Source organism: Pseudophryne corroboree, chromosome 5 (genome assembly GCF_028390025.1).
Source record: "Pseudophryne corroboree isolate aPseCor3 chromosome 5, aPseCor3.hap2, whole genome shotgun sequence".
Classification (NCBI taxonomy): domain Eukaryota; kingdom Metazoa; phylum Chordata; class Amphibia; order Anura; family Myobatrachidae; genus Pseudophryne; species Pseudophryne corroboree.
Genome location: NC_086448.1, coordinates 306,761,917 through 306,785,664, shown reverse-complemented (window position 1 = coordinate 306,785,664; position 23,748 = coordinate 306,761,917). Strand labels below are relative to the sequence as shown.

Here is a 23,748-nt window from a genome sequence, read left to right as displayed (position 1 = left end):
GACCTGTGCTGACATCGTGGGGTCCTGCACCCCAGGCCCATACCTAGCATTAGGGACCCCCAGTGACGGAGAAGCCTTGTCGATCGGCCTGGGGGCTTAACCCTATATCTGCAGATATACGCAACTGAGATCTCCGTATTATCTGACTATTATTATGTAGTAATATTTTTCACTCTGTGTGCAGTAGGGAACACAGTTTTTTTCCTACACAGAATTACCCCTCCCCTTTTAGCACCTGAGTGACATTACAATCTGATTGAGCAGCTTTCCACTTTGTGTATTGTATATAGAGAGGCATAAATGGGTCAGCATTAGGAGGGATTGCTGACTCCAGAAGTGCCATAGGGGAAGCCAGGGGTATCCCCAGGTAAGCTGGCTCTCAGATGCTGTAGGTGCCATTACCATGTGGCCTTACACTGGGAATTTAACCCAGATATATTTGTAATTATTTATGGGGTGGGTGTGGGGTGCGGTGGCCCCTGTGTCGGTATGGCTGGGCCGCTTCAGGTCGGCACACCCTAACACTTTATTAACACTTATTATTTTCCCTATCACTTTGTATATATTATTTTAATCACATCACTTACATAGCACTTCTGTGCTTCTTATTAACCCCTATTAATTCTCACCTGTGTGCTGACCTGGGGTGGCCGACCTGTGCTGACATCGTGGGGTCCTGCACCCCAGGCCCATACCTAGTATTAGGGACCCCCAGTGACGGAGAAGCCTTGTCGATCGGCCTGGGGGCTTAACCCTATATCTGCAGATATACGCAACTAAGATCTCCGTATTATCTGACTATTATTATGTAGTAATATTTTTCACTCTGTGTGCATTAGGGAACACAGTTTTTTTCCTACACAGAATTACCCCTCCCCTTTTAGCACCTGAGTGACATTACAATCTGATTGAGCAGCTTTCCATTTTGTGTATTGTATATAGAGAGGCATAAATGGGTCAGCATTAGGAGGGATTGCTGACTCCAGAAGTGCCATAGGGGAAGCCAGGGGTATCCCCAGGTAAGCTGGCTCTCAGATGCTGTAGGTGCCATTACCATGTGGCCTTACACTGGGAATTTAACCCAGATATATTTGTAATTATTTATGGGGTGGGTGTGGGGTGCGGTGGCCCCTGTGTCGGTATGGCTGGGCTGCTTCAGGTCGGCACACCCTAACACTTTATTAACACTTATTATTTTCCCTATCACTTTGTATATATTATTTTAATCACATCACTTACATAGCACTTCTGTGCTTCTTATTAACCCCTATTAATTCTCACCTGTGTGCTGACCTGGGGTGGCCGACCTGTGCTGACATCGTGGGGTCCTGCACCCCAGGCCCATACCTAGTATTAGGGACCCCCAGTGACGGAGAAGCCTTGTCGATCGGCCTGGGGGCTTAACCCTATATCTGCAGATATACGCAACTAAGATCTCCGTATTATCTGACTATTATTATGTAGTAATATTTTTCACTCTGTGTGCATTAGGGAACACAGTTTTTTTCCTACACAGAATTACCCCTCCCCTTTTAGCACCTGAGTGGCATTACAATCTGATTGAGCAGCTTTCCATTTTGTGTATTGTATATAGTAGGAGGACAGTGCATAATTTTGCTGACCACCAGTATATAATATATAGCAGTACGGTACAGTAGGCCACTGCTTTACCTACCTCTGTGTCGTCAAGTATACTATCCATCCATACCTGTGGTGCATTTTAGTTGTTGTGCGCAGTATATATAGTAGGAGGACAGTACATAATTTTGCTGACCACCAGTATATAATATATAGCAGTACGGTACAGTAGTCCACTGCTCTACCTACCTCTGTGTCATCAAGTATACTATCCATCCATACCTGTGGTGCATTTTAGTTGTTGTGCGCAGTAGTAGGAGGACAGTACATAATTTTGCTGACCACCAGTATATAATATATAGCAGTACGGTACAGTAGTCCACTGCTCTACCTACCTCTGTGTCGTCAAGTATACTACCCATCCATACCTGTGGTGCATTTTAGTTGTTGTGCACAGTAGTAGGAGGACAGTGCATAATTTTGCTGACCACCAGTATATAATATATAGCAGTACGGTACAGTAGTCCACTGCTCTACCTACCTCTGTGTCATCAAGTATACTATCCATCCATACCTGTGGTGCATTTAAGTTTTGCGCAGTATATATAGTAGGAGGACAGTGCATAATTTTGCTGACCACCAGTATATAATATATAGCAGTACGGTACAGTAGTCCACTGCTCTACCTACCTCTGTGTCGTCAAGTATACTATCCATCCATACCTGTGGTGCATTTTAGTTGTTGTGCGCAGTAGTAGGAGGACAGTGCATAATTTTGCTGACCACCAGTATATAATATATAGCAGTACGGTACAGTAGGCCACTGCTCTACCTACCTCTGTGTCGTCAAGTATACTATCCATCCATACCTGTGGTGCATTTAAGTTTTGCGCAGTATATATAGTAGGAGGACAGTGCATAATTTTGCTGACCATCAGTATATAATATATAGCAGTACCGTACAGTAGGCCACTGCTCTACCTACCTCTGTGTCGTCAAGTATACTATCCATCCATACCTGTGGTGCATTTTAGTTGTTGTGCGCAGTAGTAGGAGGACAGTGCATAATTTTGCTGACCACCAGTATATAATATATAGCAGTACGGTACAGTAGTCCACTGCTCTACCTACCTCTGTGTCGTCAAGTATACTACCCATCCATACCTGTGGTGCATTTTAGTTGTTGTGCACAGTAGTAGGAGGACAGTGCATAATTTTGCTGACCAACAGTATATAATATATAGCAGTACGGTACAGTAGTCCACTGCTCTACCTACCTCTGTGTCATCAAGTATACTATCCATCCATACCTGTGGTGCATTTAAGTTTTGCGCAGTATATATAGTAGGAGGACAGTGCATAATTTTGCTGACCACCAGTATATAATATATAGCAGTACGGTACAGTAGTCCACTGCTCTACCTACCTCTGTGTCGTCAAGTATACTATCCATCCATACCTGTGGTGCATTTTAGTTGTTGTGCGCAGTAGTAGGAGGACAGTGCATAATTTTGCTGACCACCAGTATATAATATATAGCAGTACGGTACAGTAGGCCACTGCTCTACCTCTGTGTCGTCAAGTATACTATCCATCCATACCTGTGGTGCATTTAAGTTTTGCGCAGTATATATAGTAGGAGGACAGTGCATAATTTTGCTGACCATCAGTATATAATATATAGCAGTACCGTACAGTAGGCCACTGCTCTACCTACCTCTGTGTCGTCAAGTATACTATCCATCCATACCTGTGGTGCATTTTAGTTGTTGTGCGCAGTAGTAGGAGGACAGTGCATAATTTTGCTGACCACCAGTATATAATATATAGCAGTACGGTACAGTAGGCCACTGCTCTACCTACCTCTGTGTCGTCAAGTATACTATCCATCCATACCTGTGGTGCATTTAAGTTTTGCGCAGTATATATAGTAGGAGGACAGTGCATAATTTTGCTGACCATCAGTATATAATATATAGCAGTACGGTACAGTAGGCCACTGCTCTACCTACCTCTGTGTCATCAAGTATACTATCCATCCATACCTGTGGTGCATTTTAGTTGTTGTGCGCAGTAGTAGGAGGACAGTGCATAATTTTGCTGACCTCCAGTATATAATATATAGCAGTACGGTACAGTAGGCCACTGCTCTACCTACCTCTGTGTCATCAAGTATACTATCCATCCATACCTGTGGTGCATTTAAGTTTTGCGCAGTATGTATAGTAGGAGCACAGTGCATAATTTTGCTGAGCATCAGTATATAATATATAGCAGTACGGTATAGTAGGCCACTGCTCTACCTACCTCTGTGTCATCAAGTATACTATCCATCCATCCATACCTGTGGTGCATTTTAGTTGTTGTGCGCAGTAGTAGGAGGACAGTGCATAATTTTGCTGACCACCAGTTTATAATATATAGCAGTACGGTACAGTAGGCCATTGCTATTGATATATTACTGGCATATAATTCCACACATTAAAAAATAGAGAACAAAAATGGAGAGGGTAAAATAGGAAAAGATCAAGATCCACTTCCACCTCGTGCTGAAGCTTCTGCCACTAGTCATGGCCGAGACGATGAAATGCCATCAACGTCGTCTGCCAAGGCCGATGCCCAATGTCATAGTAGAGAGCATGTAAAATCCAAAAAACAAAAGTTCAGTAAAATGACCCAAAAATCTAAATTAAAAGCGTCTGAGGAGAAGTGTAAACTTGCCAATATGCCATTTACGACACGGAGTGGCAAGGAACGGCTGAGACCCTGGCCTATGTTCATGGCTAGTGGTTCAGATTCACATGAAGATGGAAGCTATCATCCTCTCGCTAGAAAAATGAAAAGACTTAAGCTGGCAAAAGCACAGCAAAGAACTGTGCGTTCTTCTAAATCACAAATCCCCAAGGAGAGTCCAATTGTGTCGGTTGCGATGCCTGACCTTCCCAACACTGGACGGGAAGAGGTGGTGCCTTCCACCATTTGCACGCCCCCTGCAAGTGCTGGAAGGAGCACCCGCAGTCCAGTTCCTGATAGTCAAATTGAAGATGTCACTACTGAAGTACACCAGAATGAGGATATGGGTGTTGCTGGCGCTGAGGAGGAAATTGACAAGGAGGATTCTGATGGTGAGGTGGTTTGTTTAAGTCAGGCAACCGGGAAGACACCTGTTGTCCGTGGGATGAATATGGCCATTGACATGCCTGGTCAAATTATTTAAAAAATCACCTCTTCGGTGTGGAATTATTTCAACAGAAATGCGGACAACAGGTGTCAAGCCGTGTGTTGCCTTTGTCAAGCTGTAATAAGTAGGGGTAAGGACGTTAACCACCTAGGAACATCCTCCCTTATACGTCACCTGGAGCGCATTCATCAGAAGTAATTGACAAGTTCAAAAACTTTGGGTGACAGCGGAAGCAGTCCACTGCCAACTAAATCCCTTCCTCTTGTAACCAAGCTCCTGCAAACCACACCACCAACTCCCTCAATCTCAATTTCCTCCTTAGACAGGAAAGCCAATAGTCCTGCAGGCCATGTCACTGGCAAGTCTGACGAGTCCTCTCCTGCCTGGGATTCCTCCGATGCATCCTTGAGTGTAACGTCTACTGCTGCTGGCGCTGCTGTTGTTGCTGCTGGGAGTCGATCGTCATCCCAGAGGGGAAGTCGGAAGACCACTTGTACTACTTCCAGTAAGCAATTGACTGTCCAACAGTCCTTTGCGAGGAAGATGAAATATCACAGCAGTCATCCTGTTGCAAAGCGGATAACTCAGGCCTTGGCAGCCTGGGTGGTGTTAAACGTGTTTCCGGTATCCACCGTTAATTCACAGGAAACTAGAGAATTGCTTGAGGTACTGTGTCCCCGGTACCAAATACCATCTAGGTTCCATTTCTCTAGGCAGGCGATACCGAGAATGTACACAGACCTCAGAAAAAGAGTCACCAGTGTCCTAAAAAATGCAGTTGTACCCAATGTCCACTTAACCACGGACATGTGGACCAGTGGAGCAGGGCAGACTAAGGACTATATAACTGTGACAGCCCACTGGGTAGATGTATTGCCTCCCGCAGCAAGAACAGCAGCGGCGGCACCAGTAGCAGCATCTCGCAAACGCCAACTCGTTCCTAGGCAGGCTACGCTTTGTATCACCGCTTTCCATAAGAGGCACACAGCTGACAACCTCTTACGGAAACTGAGGAACATCATCGCAGAATGGCTTACCCCAATTGGACTCTCCTGGGGATTTGTGACATCGGACAACGCCACCAATATTGTGCGTGCATTACATGTGGGCAAATTCCAGCACGTCCCATGTTTTGCACATACATTGAATTTGGTGGTGCAGAATTATTTAAAAAACGACAGGGGCGTGCAAGAGATGCTGTCGGTGGCCCGAAGAATTGCGGGCCACTTTCGGCATTCAGCCACCGCGTGCCGAAGACTGGAGCACCAGCAAACACTCCTGAACCTGCCCCGCCATCATCTGAAGCAAGAGGTGGTAACAAGGTGGAATTCAACCCTCTATATGCTTCAGAGGATGGAGGAGCAGCAAAAGGCCATTCAAGCCTATACAGCTACCTACGATATAGGCAAAGGAGGGGGAATGCACCTGAGTCAAGCGTAGTGGAGAATGATTTCAACGTTGTGCAAGGTTCTGCAACCCTTTGAACTTGCCACACGTGAAGTCAGTTCAGACACTGCCAGCCTGAGTCAGGTCATTCCCCTCATCAGGCTTTTGCAGAAGAAGCTGGAGAGATTGAAGGAGGAGCTAAAACAGAGCGATTCTGCTAGGCATGTGGGACTTGTGGATGGAGCCCTTAATTCGCTTAACCAGGATTCACGGGTGGTCAATCTGTTGAAATTAGAGCACTACATTTTGGCCACCGTGCTTGATCCTAGATTTAAAACCTACGTTGGATCTCTCTTTCCGGCAGACACAAGTCTGCATATGTTCAAAGACCTGCTGGTGAGACAATTGTCAAGTCAAGCGGAACGTGATCTGTCAACAGCTCCTCCTTCACATTCTCCCGCAACTGGGGCTGCGAGGAAAAAGCTAAGAATTCCGAGCCCACCCGCTGGCGGTGATGCAGGGCAGTCTGGAGCGAGTGCTGACATCTGGTCCGGACTGAAGGACCTGCCAACGATTACTGACATGTCGTCTACTGTCACTGCATATAATTCTGTCACCATTGAAAGAATGGTGGAGGATTATATGAGTGACCGCATCCAAGTAGGCACGTCAGACAGTCCGTACGTATACTGGCAGGAAAAAGAGGCAATTTGGAGGCCCTTGCACAAACTGGCTTTATTTTACCTAAGTTGCCCCCCCCTCCAGTGTGTACTCCGAAAGAGTGTTTAGTGCAGCCGCTCACCTTGTCAGCAATCGGCATACGAGGTTACTTCCAGAAAATGTGGAGAAGATGATGTTCATCAAAATTAATTATAATCAATTCCTCCGTGGAGACATTCACCAGCAATTGCCTCCAGAAAGTACACAGGGACCTGAGATGGTGGATTCCAGTGGGGACGAATTAATAATCTGTGAGGAGGGGGATGTACACAGTGAAAGGGTGAGGAATCGGACGATGAGGAGGAGGTGGACATCTTGCCTCTGTAGAGCCAGTTTGTGGAAGAAGAGATTGATTGCTTCTTTTTTGGTGGGGGCCCAAACCAACCAGTCATTTCAGTCACAGTCGTGTGGCAGACCCTGTCGCTGAAATGATGGATTTGTTAAAGTGTGCATGTCCTGTTTATACAACATAAGGGTGGGTGGGAGGGCCCAAGTACAATTCCATCTTCCACCTCTTTTTTTCTTTAATTTATCTTTGCATCATGTGCTCTTTGGGGACTATTTTTTGAAGTGCCATCCTGTCTGACACTGCAGTGCCACTCCTAGATGGGCCAGGTGTTTGTGTCGGCCACTTGGGTCGCTTAGCTTAGTCACACAGCTACCTCATTGCACCTCTTTTTTTCTTTGCATCATGTGCTGTTTGGGGACTATTTTTTAAATCTGCCATCCTGTCTGACACTGCAGTGCCACTCCTAGATGGGCCAGGTGTTTGTGTCGGCCACTTGGGTCGCTTAGCTTAGTCACACAGCGACCTTGGTGCACCTCTTTTTTTTCTTTGCATCATGTGCTGTTTGGGGACTGTTTTTTGAAGTGCCATCCTGTCTGACACTGCAGTGCCACTCCTAGATGGGCCAGGTGTTTGTGTCGGCCACTTGGGTCGCTTAGCCTAGTCATCTAGCGACCTCGGTGCAAATTTTAGGACTAAAAATAATATTGTGAGGTGTGAGGTGTTCAGAATAGACTGGAAATGAGTGGAAATTATGGTTATTGAGGTTAATAATACTATGGGATCAAAATGACCCCCAAATTCTATGATTTAAGCTGTTTTTGAGGGGTTTTTGTAAAAAAAAAAACACCCGAATCCAAAAAACACCCGGATCTGACAAAAAAATTTCAGGGAGGTTTTGCCAAAACGCGTCCGAATCCAAAACACGGCCGCGGAACCGAATCCAAAACCAAAACACAAAACCCGAAAAATGTCCGGTGCACATCACTATTTATTTATAGTTGCGGGGTATTTGTGTACCTAGTTTTTTTATTCTATTCTTGTGGTATTTGCCTCTTGTCCCCTTTTCTTTCTATTATCTCCGGCTATATGAGCTCGTATGGCGCCTTCGGGTTCTTGTTGCTTGATAGTATGTTGTGGGGTACTCTACATATCCTGGGGTTTTTTTTTCTTTAAATATATATGTTGCCCTTCATTTGTATGCACTGCCCTCAGAGCTAGCCCTAACCAATATGATGCCCTAGGCAGGATTTTGGCTGGTTCCTCCTAGCACCACCGCTAGTTCCGCCTCTGACCCTGCACCCCTTTCTCAGCACCATCACCCCTCTCCCATAGCAGTCCTCATTTTGGTGTTCCTACCCCTTATATTTTAAATAGGAACAGTGCGCAAATTCAGCTGGGAAGGGGCATGGCCACACAATAGTACCCCCAATTCAAATTCACGTAACATCACACAGTAGTACCACTTTACCTTATAAACTATACTCCTCACAGTAGTGCCCCTTATTCACATTACATCACACTGAATTGCTCCTTATTCACATTACACCACACCATATTGCTCTTAATTCACTATACGTTACGCCACACAGTAGAGCACCTTATACACATAATGCCACACATTAGTAATGCATTTTTACACATAATACCACACAGTAATGCCCCTTACACATATGACACAGATTATTAATGTCTTTATAAACATAATGTGCCTTACATATTATACCAACCTTTATTAATGCCCTTTTACACATAGAGGGGAATTCAATTGTTTGAAAAGTCGGTTGGGTGTCTGTTTTTTCCTGTCTATTAGATGGAAAAATAAGATTTTACTTACCGGTAAATCTATTTCTCGTAGTCCGTAGTGGATGCTGGGGACTTCGTAAGGACCATGGGGAATAGTTTGGAAGAGCAGACATTATAAGGAAAGGATTTTGGAATCTCGGGTAAGACTCATACCAGCCACACCAATCACACCGTATAACTTGCGATACACTTATCCAGTCAACAGTATGAACAACAACAGGGCATCAACAATGGATGCCAACATAACATAACCCATTATTAAGCAATAACTATGTACACGTATTGCAGAAAGTCCGCACTTGGGACGGGCGCCCAGCATCCACTACGGACTACGAGAAATAGATTTACCGGTAAGTAAAATCTTATTTTCTCTGACGTCCTAGTGGATGCTGGGGACTCCGTAAGGACCATGGGGATTATACCAAAGCTCCCAAACGGGCGGGAGAGTGCGGATGACTCTGCAGCACCGAATGGGCAAACTCAAGGTCCTCCTCAGCCAGGGTATCAAACTTGTAGAATTTTGCAAATGTGTTTGAACCCGACCAAGTAGCAGCTCGGCAAAGCTGTAATGCCGAGACCCCTCGGGCAGCCGCCCAAGAAGAACCCACCTTCCTAGTGGAATGGGCTTTCACTGATTTTGGATGCGGCAATCCAGCCGCAGAATGAGCCTGCTGAATCGTGTTACAGATCCAGCGGGCAACGGTTTGCTTTGAAGCAGGAGCACCCAACTTGTTGGGGGCATATAGGATAAACAGCGAGTCAGTTTTCCGGACTCCAGCCGTTCGGGCTACATAAATCTTCAAAGCCCTGACTACATCTAGTAACCTGGAATCCTCCAAGTCACGAGTAGCCGCAGGCACTACAATAGGTTGGTTCAAATGAAAGGATGACACCACCTTTGGCAGAAATTGGGGACGAGTCCGCAATTCTGCCCTGTCCATATGAAAAACCAGATAGGGGCTTTTACATGACAAAGCCGCCAATTCTGACACACGCCTAGCCGAAGCTAATGCCAATAGCATGACCACCTTCCACGTGAGATACTTCAGCTCCACAGTCTTCAGTGGTTCAAACCAGTAGGATTTTAGGAAACCCAACACCACGTTGAGATCCCAAGGTGCCACTGGTGGCACAAAAGGGGGCTGAAAATGCAGCACTCCCTTAACAAATGTCTGAACTTCAGGAAGAGACGCCAGTTCCTTTTGAAAGAAAATGGATAGGGCCGAAATCTGGACCTTTATGGATCCCAACTTCAAGCCCATAGTCACTCCAGACTGTAGAAAGTGCATAAATCTGCCCAGTTGGAATTCCTCTGTAGGGGCCTTCCTGGCCTCACACCAAGCAACATATTTTCGCCATATGCGGTGATAATGCTTTGCTGTCACGTCCTTCCTAGCCTTTATCAGCGTAGGAATAACTTCCTCCGGAATGCCTTTTTCCTCTAGGATCCGGCGTTCAACCGCCATGCCGTCAAACGCAGCCGCGGTAAGTCTTGGAACAGGCAGGGCCCCTGTTGCAACAGGTCCTGTCTGAGAGGCAGAGGCCATGGGTCCTCTGTGAGCATTTCTTGCAATTCCGGGTACCAAGGTCTTCTTGGCCAATCCGGAACAATGAGTATTGTTCTCACTCCTCTTCTTCTTACGATTCTCAGTACCTTGGGTATGAGAGGAAGAGGAGGGAACACATAGACCGACAGGAACACCCACGGTGTTACAAGGGCGTCCACAGCTATCGCCTGAGGGTCTCTTGACCTGGCGCAAAACCGTTGTAGCTTTTTGTTGAGACGGGACGCCATCATGTCTACCTGTGGCAGTTCCCATCGATTCGTAATCTGAAGGAAGACTTCTTGATGAAGTCCCCACTCTCCCGGGTGGAGGTCGTGTCTGCTGAGGAAGTCTGCTTCCCAGTTGTCCACACCCGGAATGAACACTGCTGACAGTGCTTGTACGTGATTCTCCGCCCACCGAAGAATCCTGGTGGCTTCCGCCATCGCGACTCTGCTTCTTGTGCCGCCCTGGCGGTTTACATGAGCCACCGCGGTGATGTTGTTTGGCTGAATCAGCACCGGTTGATTGCGAAGCAGGGGCTCCGCTTGACTCAGGGCGTTGAATATGGCCCTTAGTTCCAGGATATTGATGTGCAGACAAGTTTCCTGACTTGACCACAACCCTTGGAAGTTTCTTCCCTGAGTGACTGCCCCCCACCCTCGGAGGCTCGCATCCGTGGTCACCAGGACCCAGTCCTGTATGCCGAATCTGCGGCCCTCGAGAAGGTGAGCACTCTGTAGCCACCACAGAAGAGACACCCTGGCCCTGGGGGACAGGGTGATCAGCCGATGCATCTGAAGATGCGATCCGGACCATTTGTCCAACAGATCCCATTGAAAGATCCTCGCATGGAACCTGCCGAATTGAATGGCTTCGTACGATGCCACCATCTTTCCCGGGACTCGCGTGCAGTGATGCACCGACACCTGTTTCGGTTTTAAGAGGTCTCTGACTAGAGTCACAAGCTCTTGAGCCTTCTCCGTCGGGAGAAACACCTTCTTCTGGTCTGTGTAAAGAATCATGCCCAGAAAGGGCAGACGCGTCGTAGGAATCAGCTGCGACTTTGGGATATTCAGAATCCAGCCATGCTGTTGCAACACTTCCTGTGAGTGCGCCATGCTGATCTGCAACTGCTTCCTCGACCTCGCCTTTATGAGGAGATCGTCCAAGTATGGGATAACTGTGACTCCTTGCTTTCTCAGGATCACCATCATTTCTGCCATTACCTTGGTAAATATTCTCGGTGCCGTGGACAGGCCAAACGACAACGTCTGGAATTGGTAATGACAGTCCTGTACCACAAATCTGAGGTACTCCTGATGAGGCGGATAAATGGGGACATGCAAGTAAGCATCCTTGATGTCCAGAGACACCATAAAATCCCCCTCTTCCAGGCTTGCAATGACCGCTCTGAGCGATTCCATTTTGAACTTGAATCTTTTCAGATAAATGTTCAGGGACTTTAAATTTAATATAGGTCTGACCGAACCGTCCGGTTTCGGCACCACAAACATTGTGGAATAGTATCCCTTCCCCTGTTGAAGAAGGGGACCTTTACCACCACTTGCTGGAGAAATAGCTTGTGAATTGCCGCTACCACTACTTCCCTTTCTATGGGGGAAGCTGGCAGGGCCGATTTTAGGTAACGTTGAGGGGGCATCACCTCGAATTCCAGCTTGTATCCCTGAGACACAATCTGTATAGCCCAGGGATCCACCTGTGAGCGAACCCATTGTTGGCTGAAATTTCGGAGACGCGCCCCCACCGCTCCTGGCTCCACCCGTGGAGCCCCAGCGTCATGCGGTGGATTTAGTGGAAGCCGGGGAGGACTTCTGTTCCTGGGAACTAGCTGTAAGGTGCAGCTTTTTCCCTCTGCCCCTGCCTCTAGCAAGAAAGGAAGCACCTCTGACCTTCTTGCTTCTTTGTGCACGAAAGGACTGCATTTGGTAATACGGTGCTTTCTTTGGTTGTGAGGGAATATATGGCAAAAAGTTTGACTTCCCAGCAGTAGCTGTGGAAACCAGGTCCGAGAGACTGTCCCCAAACAATTCCTCACCCTTGTAAGGTAACACCTCCATGTGTTTTTTGGAGTCGGCAGAAATTGACATTGCATTAATTCTAGAGCCCAGTAGGCAAATGTCCCTCTGGGCATCCCTCATATATAGGACAGTGTCTTTTATATGCCCCAGGGTCAGCATAATGGTATCCCTGTCTAAGGTATCCATTTCCTCAGACAGATTATCTGTCCACGCTGCTACAGCACTACACATCCACGCCGACGCAATTGCCGGCCTCAGTAGAGTCCCTGAATGTGTATAAGCAGATTTCAGGATACTTTCCTGCTTTCTATCTGCAGGATCCTTTAGGGTGGCCGTATCCTGCAACGGCAGGGCCACCTTCTTAGATAAGCGTGTCAGAGCTTTATCTACCATAGGGGAGGATTCCCAGCGCACCCTGTCCTCTGGCGGGAAAGAGTACGCAATAAGTAACCTTTTGGAAATCAGGACTTTCTTATCCGGGGAATCCCACGCTCTTTCACATAACTCATTTAACTCATGTGAAGGGGGAAAAGTCACCTCTTGCTTTTTCTCCCCATACATATAAACCCTCTTGTCAGGGACAGGGTTTACCTCTGATATGTGTAAAATATCCTTCATCGCTATAATCATGTAACTTTTGTCATTTTTGGTTGCAATTTTGCATCATCGTCGTCGACACTGGAGTCAGAATCCGTGTCGACATCTGTGTCAACCATTTTGGATAGTGGGCGCTTTTGAGACCCTGAGGGCCTCTGCGCTGTAGGATCAGGCATGGGTTGAGACCCTGACTGGCCCGAGGTATCAGCTTTATCCAACCTTTTATGTAAGGAGTTTACATTATCATTTAACACCTTCCACATATCCATCCAATCAGGTGTCGGCACCGTCGGCGGCGACACGTCAGTCAACTGCACTTGCTCTGCCTCCACATAGCCCTCTTCGTCAAACATGTCGACACACGCGTACCGACACACCACACACACAGGGGAAGCTCTAAATGAGGACAGGACCCCCACAAGGCCTTTTGGAGAGACAGAGAGAGAGTCTGCCAGCACACACCCCAGCGCTATATAACCCAGGGATTACACAGTAACTTAGTGTTTACCCAGTAGCTGCTGTATTATGATTTATGCGCCTAAATTTATGTGCCCCCCCTCTCTTTTTTACCCTTCTACCGTGATTCTGCAGGGGAGAGCCTGGGGAGCTTCCTCTCAGCGGATCTGTGGAAGGAAAATGGCGCTGGTGAGTGCTGAGGAAGAAGGCCCCGCCCCCTCAGCGGCGGGCTTCTGTCCCGAGATTTTTAGTAAAATAAATGGCGGGGGCTCATACATATAACAGTTTGCCACTGTTTATATGCAGCATTCGCCAGGAGGTATCTAATTGCTGCCCAGGGTGCCCCCCCCCCCTGCGCCCTGCACCCTACAGTGACCGGAGTGTGTGGGTTAGTGTGGGCGCAATGGCGCACAGCTGCAGTGCTGTGCGCTACCTCATGTGAAGACAGGAGTCTTCTGCCGCCGATTTCGATGTCTTCTCCGCTTCTGCCGGCTTCTGTCTTCTGTTTCTGCGAGGGGGACGGCGGCACGGCTCCGGAAACGGACGACAAGGTCAGGTCCTGTGTTCGATCCCTCTGGAGCTAATGGTGTCCAGTAGCCTAAGAAGCGCAACCTAGCCGCAGTTAGTAGGTTTGATTCTCTCCCCTCAGTCCCTCGTAGCAGAGAGTCTGTTGCCAGCAGAAGCTCTCTGAAAATAAAAAACCTAACTAAAATACTTTCTTATTAGCAAGCTCAGGAGAGCTCACTAAAAGCACCCAGCTCTGTCCAGGCACAGATTCTAACTGAGGTCTGGAGGAGGGGCATAGAGGGAGGAGCCAGTGCACACCAGATAGTACTAAATCTTTCTTTAGAGTGCCCAGTCTCCTGCGGAGCCCGCTATTCCCCATGGTCCTTACGGAGTCCCCAGCATCCACTAGGACGTCAGAGAAAAACAGACACCCAACTGACTTCTTAAACAATTGAATACCCCCCATAGTGTCCCTTACACATAATTAATGCCCTTATACACATAATGTCCCTTTCACTTATGTCACACATTATTAGTGCACTTATACACATGACACACTGCCCCTTACACATTTAGCGCACATTATTCATGCATTTATACACAACACACATAATGCCCCTTACGCTTACACATATCCCGAACACTACTGCACAACAAACCCACCCACACACAGCACTCACATGGCCATTAACACTATGGGGGTAATTCCAAGTTGATCGCAGCAGGATTTTTGATAGCAACTGGGCAAAACCATGTGCACTGCAGGGGAGGCAGATATAACATGTGCAAAGAGAGTTAGATTTGGGTGTGATGTGTTCAATCTGCAATCTAAATTGCAGTGTAAAAATAAAGTAGCCAGTATTTACCCTGCACAGAAACAATATAACCCACCCAAATCTAACTCTTTCTGCACGTGTTATATCTGCCTCCCCTGCAGTGCACATGGTTTTGCCCAGTTGCTATAAAAAATCTTGCTGCGATCAACTTGGAATTACCCCCTATGACCTCTGCCTCTGCTTGGATACAGATGTGTCCACATACATCTTGCCTCAATACGCCATGCAGCAGGAAATGCCTGTCATGAGTCAGCTGGCAGCTCTGCTAACGCCGGAAGCATTTTTTGATGAAAATGCGTCTTATTTGCATTGCTATGTCACTAGGATGCACAAGCAGCTTCTGTTGATTAAAATGATATGAGGCATGCCTATATTCTGTGTGCGACTGCGGCTGTATCTGGATATGAAATGCTACGTTACAGTGATTTCCAGGAATACACTGTAACATAGCATTTCGTAAGCAGATACAGCCGCAGTCACACACAGAATATAGGCATGCTGCATATCATTTTAATCAGCTGAAGCTACTTGTGCCCCTAGGCATACCAAATGCCCTAGGCATTTGCCTAGTTTGCCTATGCATATGGCCGGTTCTGACTGTCCTATGTTATTTTCCATTGTATGTTGCATCTGTTTCATTACATCTGCCGTTATTATGTCTCACTCGTTTTATTTCATTGTATGTCTATGTTTTGATAAGGTTTTAAAATCAATAAAAAAAATTGCATGAAAAAAAAATTGTTGAAGCTCATGCGCAGTGAGAAAACACATTTAATGTATGTAAATCTACATGGATTTGATAGATCTGTATTGTAAACATCTTCTTCAATAAAATATTTCCGTAAAAAAACAAAAAACACACAAGATACATTCCACAAATGGACTTGCCTTGAACGCTGCATCAGCTCCTCTATGTCTGCCAATTTTTCTCCAAGTTCAAAGGTTAGCGTGAGATGATTCAGCTTAAAGCAGCATTGTCACGGTGTTGAGTGGGGTGGGGGGGTGATACCGAACGGGGGCGTGTCGGGAGCGTTTTTGTGGCAGCTGTGTGACGTCATATGCAACTGCTACGAATAAAATGGGCCCTGACTACCTGACAGCGCAGACAGCCTGCGCTGCCAGGGGTCATCCTTAAATCCAATGCATCCGCAATCTAAAAGCGGACGCATCGGAGGGCGGCCTTGCCCTGTGCTGGGCAGCCCTCAGCATGTACAGAGATGAACGCAGATCTGGCTGTGTATGCAGGAATCTGCGTTCATCTCTGAATAACCCCCTAAATCACCTGTGCTGAAGAATAGATATCCTTAAAACCTGGACTGTAAACTCTGGCTTAAAGAATAATTCCAGACACACTTTCTTGTCCTACACAACAGCAGTAATCACTGATATAGAACAAAAACATATACTAAAACTAGCTGAACCAGGACTTGCATGTTATAATGGCAGCAAACGAAGATTGTATTTTTTTTTTAAATGTTTTTTATTGGAGTTTTAACATTTTAATTACAACAACAAAAGACATTACAATTGTAATATCAAATAGGTATATGACAGTACAGAATATCAAGAAACAGAATTTTGTTACCAAGAATATAGAAGTCGCGAAAACATTTTCAGTAATTAGTGTGATAATTACGTACAGTTGAGAGATAATGACCAGCCAAAGGGAGAAAATAAAGATAAACTTACATTGTCTCTGAACAACGAGTGTCCTTTGCTTTTCCTTTTAAACATCATAACTTGAGATATACAGTACTTATACCAGAACAATTACAGAAGAGGTTGATAAATCAACATAGAAAGTGAAATATACCATTGTGCTTTGTTACAAATATCATCCAGACCAGTATGTATATTTGCTTAATGTGTTATAATGATAATACAAGTACAGTAGAAATTACAAATAATCATTTACATAACACTTTATGCAGTAAGATATAAAAGGCACCATATGCCATATAATTGAGGTAACCAGGTTAGACACAGTTACATATGTAAACTTAATAGATTAAAGTTTGTAATGGATAGATCTGAGTCAAAAGCCATATTTGTGTCCAAAAACATTAGCCGTAAGTGTCAATCATGGATGAAAAAAGTGGTCTGAGGAAAATCACAGAGATTCCATGGAAAAAAAAAAAACAGCCAGCCAAATACGACTATGTAGACAAGTCACTTCAGACATCAACCCTCACCCTGTTTAGGAATGATAAAGAGACAATTTGGAAAAACAGGGAGGCTAGTTTTAACTAGTCTCAGGAAGTTCTCAAATACCCAAGTTGGCCCCTGAAATGCTCCAATCGCTTTAGTCGTGCCAATATTTGTAACTGTAAAATAAAGTTCAGGGGCAATCAAATTGGTGAAAGGTACATTTGTAAGCACAGACACATGACCCAAAAAAGACGATTTGGTTAAATTAAACTCCCCAGACCTCACACGTGCATCAAATGGAGTAACTTTAGGACAAAGCTCAGGAGTAGTCAAATTGGCCAAAGCAGTGGGTATAAAAGTAATTTCTTGAAAAGTTTTGTGAATATCATTCAACATTGGAAATGGTACACTATCACTATCACTAGAAGCATGTTGGGAACTAGAAACAGGTAAGACATTAAGATGTGATAGTACAGCTTGTAAAAACGTCAAGATATCGTCTAGTTTCCTGTTCAACAGAGACATTGCAGCTATCAGTTGTAACGTGTCCCCAAACGTCGTAAAAATAGAGTGATCCAGAGAGAAAGGCAGTTATAAACAGTAACCTTACATACACTGTTAGTAGTTTGTCCTGTGGCTGGAGGCAGGCTATCTGGAAAGTACTGGTCTGAAGTATAGAGAGTAAGTTAAGGTAGAGGGTAGAAATACAGAAAAGAAAGGAAGGGAGTTAGGAATAGGCAGGAACAGACACCAGGTAGGAAAGAGGGTGCAATTAGTACCAGAATAACCAACACTCAACAGGGGATGAGTCCGCTTCCACCGCACCGAGTCGTCCAGGTAGGTATAGGAAAGGATAGGAAAGTCGTTATCCCTCCTGAAGGGGAATGTCCACGTTGAGATGAAGCCCGGTGGGGGGGGGTGATTCCGACCAAGCCCCAGAGATCCCCAATGGGGCAACCTCTGCGTCCGGCTACAGGACTAGAGCGCAGTTCCAGCGGTAATTCGCCTTAAACCAGCCAGGTCACTAGTCGCTCCCGCCGACACGAATTCACCTCACCAGTGTGCCGAAGAACCAGCAAAGTCCGTTTTATAAGGCCCTGTTAGTGTGTATGCTCTGTTAGAGTAGAGTAGAGGAAGAGCCTAAGACCGCGCCATCCAGCATGGCGATCATAGACGCCTCACAGCAAAGGCTGAAATCCAGGGAATAAGAAGTGCTCCTCTCAGTTCAGACAGCTTGTCCAAATCCCAGTACCTCCAGGATTACTTTTAGCTGAGAGTATCCCAAAAATAATCAGTTTGGAGGCTGGATGGAGGTAGATTGTAGATATCGAGAGAGAGCTGTTGTAAAAAGTGGCCATACACGATGCTCCGCCCCCGGAAGTCCGAAGATTGTATTTTAAAGTGATAGTAATACTTTAAAGGCCCATACATACTGGGCGATTTTGAGCTCAAAGTAGCTCACGTTTGGCATTTTAAGCTACTTTGCTCAAACTCGTCCAGTGTGTATAGGCTAGCGATGAGCAGTTACTCTATGCTGTTGGGGACCCTGCACACTCCATTGTCTAATTCTGCTGCATACCAATTTCTACTATTCAATAATAATAAGCATATTCATCTGCAGCTGCTAATGTTCAGATGATCTGACTGGCAGGCAAGCAAGATACACATGGATGAATAAGAGAGGAAGATTAAATACAGAAGGTGGAAATGGCGGACTCTGTAAATGCATTTAAAAACGGATTGGATAAATTTCTGACTGGAAAAGATATCCAAGGTTATAGCATTTAAAATATTGACATTAATAATCTGGGAGGAACATGATTTATAGTTGTTAATTAGTTATAAAACATTACTTCAGCAGGTACATTATAATGAACTCAGCTTAATATAGAATACAGGTTGAACCCGATGGGCATTTTGCCTCTTTTCAACCTCATTAACCATGTTACAACCAGGTCATAAACACAGTATTAAGCGTACACAATACCACACATATACAGTATATTGTACAGGGGCACAACAAGAACTCTAACGGCCCTATAAGGGTAGTTGCCAACAATTTCCCGGAGCAGAGCCAAGTTTTAAAGGCTTATCCCTGCATATGTTATTTCCCAGTATACAGTAAAATATATATGCTTCTCCATGTTAAATTCATTCTACCATCTATTTCTATTAAGTTATTTATTGAAGATGAATTACATAATGAAGTACATTATGATCAAATTCAATATACACGATAAATACATTGGTATTGTATTCAGTAAATATAGTTGTATTTATTCAATGTCACAAGTCTCCACTAGTAAGACTTATCTGAACTAAAAGTCGGATCCGATTTACTCCCGATCTGCCCAGCAGCTTCCCAGGAGTCCTGCGATTACGCTACTTGTGTTTTTTACATTTGATATATCGCATCCGATTTATCCGCTGCTGCTTTTGGGGGCATGTGTATGGGTGTGCCCAAGGTGACAGTCAAGTGACTCCTCCAAGCTATCGTCTGCGATAGGATCGTAGGTGTACAAATGCACTCCAATGTGCATCTTTTTACCTCCGATTGCGATAAATGGCCCTCATTCCGAGTTGATCGCTCGCAAGGCGAATTTAGCAGAGTTGCTCACGCTAAGCCTACGCCTACTGGGAGTGTATCTTAGCTTCTTAAAATTGCGACCGATGTATTCGCAATATTGCGATTACAAACTACTTAGCAGTTTCAGAGTAGCTTCAGACTTACTCGGCATCTGCGATCAGTTCAGTGCTTGTCGTTCCTGGTTTGACGTCATAAACACACCCAGCGTTCGCCCAGACACTCCCCCGTTTCTCCGGCCACTCCTGCGTTTTTTCCGGAAACGGTAGCGTTTTTATCCACACGCCCCTAAAACGCCGTGTTTCCGCCCAGTAACACCCATTTCCTGTCAATCACACTACGTTCGCCGGAGCGAAGAAAAAGCCGTGAGTAAAAATACTATCTTCATTGTAAAATTACTTGGCGCAGTCGCAGTGCGAATATTGCGCATGCGTACTAAGCGGAATTTCACTGCGATGCAATGAAAATTACCGAGCGAACGACTCGGAATGAGGGCCAATATTCATGGCAGCCATGATGATCTGCGACTCCGATCCGAGGAGCACGGGAACGCGCCTCAGATCGGACTTGTAGGAAAATGACATGCGATGTGACACTTTTCATCCGATTCCCTCGTTCCGAAAGCTCGGAATCAGATGAAAAGTGGCCATATCGCACTAGTGGATGGGGGCCTTTAGACACATTGAGGGGGCTCTACTACAAGCTGATTTTACAAGTGATAAAAAATGCTCTAAATGACAAAAAAAAAAAATCCTCCCAGAATTATTGCGCTCTTAAGCATGAACCAGTGATGTCTAGCATTTTCTATTGCTTTAGAAAAGGTGAATTAACCAGCCATGTTTAAAAACATAAAATGTATGAATGCTCAGACACGAATGGGAGAAGCTCTGTCTGTAGACTTACTAGCCAATTAGGCTTCTTATAGAATATTCTGACATTAATGATAACCATTCTTGATTGCCAGGTAACTTCCAAATGATTGTGTTTATTTAATAAGTCCCAGAGTGCCAGAGCCGCAGTAACCGATATTCAGGTCCTTTATTAAGTGGTTAATTCATACGTTATTATTTTGATAATGCTTACTATTTCATCCATTTCAGTTGTCGTCATTCAGAGAAATTCAAACAAAAGTGGTTGGATAGATCTACTTCTAACCTGCCATTGTAATCAAGGTAGTGTTAAGGGAAAGACACAGAGAAAGTTATTAATACACTTCAGTGTTACATTTTTTTTTTTATGCTTTGGGCTTTTTGTGATGGTTCAGATCTCAAGTCTCTGAGATCAGTCCCACTGTGTTGATAGAGTCTAAACTAACTTCCAGTACAGAACTGAATAACAAGTGTACAGAATAATAAGGTCTTTACCTTTAGTCATGTTCCACCACTGGGAGAACTGTCACCTTTACAAAGCTACAATTAGGAAGGACAAGAGGGAAAGACAAAAAACCCTTGTTTGGGAGCACTCATTTGAAAAAATAATGAAGATGATATGTATAATGAGAAAATTAAGACATAACCTTTATTTTAATCCTTGAATAAAAAGAGAAAAATGTTGGACAAAAATTAGGGCTCGTGTGTGTAAAAATCTTGTTTAACCTTTTTAGCAAATGAGGTACAAGATGAAAAAACGGTGAAAATATCAGTGCAGTAGTAAAGGATACCAAGTGGTCTCTTTGAGATACAGGGTATCCAGAAGGTCACTGTAATAGCCTGAATTGTGGATATCAAAGATGGGAGCAGTATGCACAAATACTGGATTGGATCAAAATAAATCTCAAAAAGGAATGCAAAAGAAGTGAAGCAAGGACTGTGATCAAACTTCCCTTAGTGGAAGGGGGAGGGGTGGTTGGGGAATTGAATGTAGTGGGGTCAGTAACACTGGGCCCACTGTACCTGGTATTCTCAGGAGGTTTCCTGTCCTGGTACTGGCCAGGCCGTACCTGACTCGCTTCCGAGATCGAAATGGAATCGGGCGTATTCGGGGTAGTAAGACAGTGGGCCGTGAAAAAATATTAAAACGGGAAGAAAAAGGGGCGAGACACTTCTATTTTCTGTACTCTGGTGAGTCAATACCACGATGGTCTGAGATAGTTTTTCCAGATAGGAGAGTGTGTGTGAGAGGGTTTTGTAGGATGTACAATTTTCTCTTAAAAGTGGCCCACTGCACCTGGTATTCTCAGGAGGTTCCCCTTCCCAATACTGACCAGGCCATACCTGCTTAGCTTCCGAGATTGGACAGGATCGGGCGTATTCAGGATAGTATGGCCGTGGGCCGCTAATAAGGGGGAACAGGGGGTCACACTCTCCTTACTGTATTTCACATATCTCTGCACAAATAGCATGGAGTGGTATTTACAGAAAGGAGCATTGAAGAGTCTGCGAATGCAGAGTTACTGATAAATAGAAGAAAAATCCACAATACAATATTGTGAGTTCAAGGCTGGCTCACAAGGATATTTTTAAACATAGGTTGTGCAGTATGGCTTATTCCAAGTGCGGGTTTGTTTGCTGAGTGGGGGAAACCCACAATGCAAATTGTGAGCTCAAGGCTGGCTCACCGGAATTATTAGACACCAAATGTGAAAAATTCCTTGCTTCTAGGAAAAAATAATAATGATGAAATACAAATAAAAAAATATAAGTAAGTAGCTGCATACAGATTCTAGAGCTCAAGGCTGGCTCACAAATAAAAACATAAATGCATTCTCTTGAGAACTGACATGTCAGTGCAGAATAATCGAAAGTCTTAAATGCTGCTATTCATAGAGAACAGAAAAAGTGATGATAATACACTAATGTGCATACTTAATAGAAAGGCTGTAAATGATATCCATTTACAGCCTTTCTATTAAGTATGCACATTAGTGTATTATCATCACTTTTTCTGTTCTCTATGAATAGCAGCATTTAAGACTTTCGATTATTCTGCACTGACATGTCAGTTCTCAAGAGAATGCATTTATGTTTTTATTTGTGAGCCAGCCTTGAGCTCTAGAATCTGTATGCAGCTACTTACTTATATTTTTTTATTTGTATTTCATCATTATTATTTTTTCCTAGAAGCAAGGAATTTTTCACATTTGGTGTCTAATAATTCCGGTGAGCCAGCCTTGAGCTCACAATTTGCATTGTGGGTTTCCCCCACTCAGCAAACAAACCCGCACTTGGAATAAGCCATACTGCACAACCTATGTTTAAAAATATCCTTGTGAGCCAGCCTTGAACTCACAATATTGTATTGTGGATTTTTCTTCTATTTATCAGTAACTCTGCATTCGCAGACTCTTCAATGCTCCTTTCTGTAAATACCACTCCATGCTATTTGTGCAGAGATATGTGAAATACAGTAAGGAGAGTGTGACCCCCTGTTCCCCCTTATTAGCGGCCCACGGCCATACTATCCTGAATACGCCCGATCCTGTCCAATCTCGGAAGCTAAGCAGGTATGGCCTGGTCAGTATTGGGAAGGGGAACCTCCTGAGAATACCAGGTGCAGTGGGCCACTTTTAAGAGAAAATTGTACATCCTACAAAACCCTCTCACACACACTCTCCTATCTGGAAAAACTATCTCAGACCATCGTGGTATTGACTCACCAGAGTACAGAAAATAGAAGTGTCTCGCCCCTTTTTCTTCCCGTTTTAATATTTTTTCACGGCCCACTGTCTTACTACCCCGAATACGCCCGATTCCATTTCGATCTCGGAAGCGAGTCAGGTACGGCCTGGCCAGTACCAGGACAGGAAACCTCCTGAGAATACCAGGTACAGTGGGCCCAGTGTTACTGACCCCACTACATTCAATTCCCCAACCACCCCTCCCCCTTCCACTAAGGGAAGTTTGATCACAGTCCTTGCTTCACTTCTTTTGCATTCCTTTTTGAGATTTATTTTGATCCAATCCAGTATTTGTGCATACTGCTCCCATCTTTGATATCCACAATTCAGGCTATTACAGTGACCTTCTGGATACCCTGTATCTCAAAGAGACCACTTGGTATCCTTTACTACTGCACTGATATTTTCACCGTTTTTTCATCTTGTACCTCATTTGCTAAAAAGGTTAAACAAGATTTTTA

The 23,748-nt window shown here is 44.8% G+C and overlaps 2 pseudogenes; one reads left to right on the top strand and one right to left on the bottom strand.

The window, feature by feature from the left end:
• Nucleotides 1–21,825: 21,825 nt before the first annotated feature.
• Nucleotides 21,826–21,943, bottom strand: LOC134929815 (5S ribosomal RNA; annotated as a pseudogene).
• A 1,111-nt stretch (nucleotides 21,944–23,054) lies between these two features.
• Nucleotides 23,055–23,172, top strand: LOC134929814 (5S ribosomal RNA; annotated as a pseudogene).
• The last annotated feature ends 576 nt before the right edge of the window (nucleotides 23,173–23,748 follow it).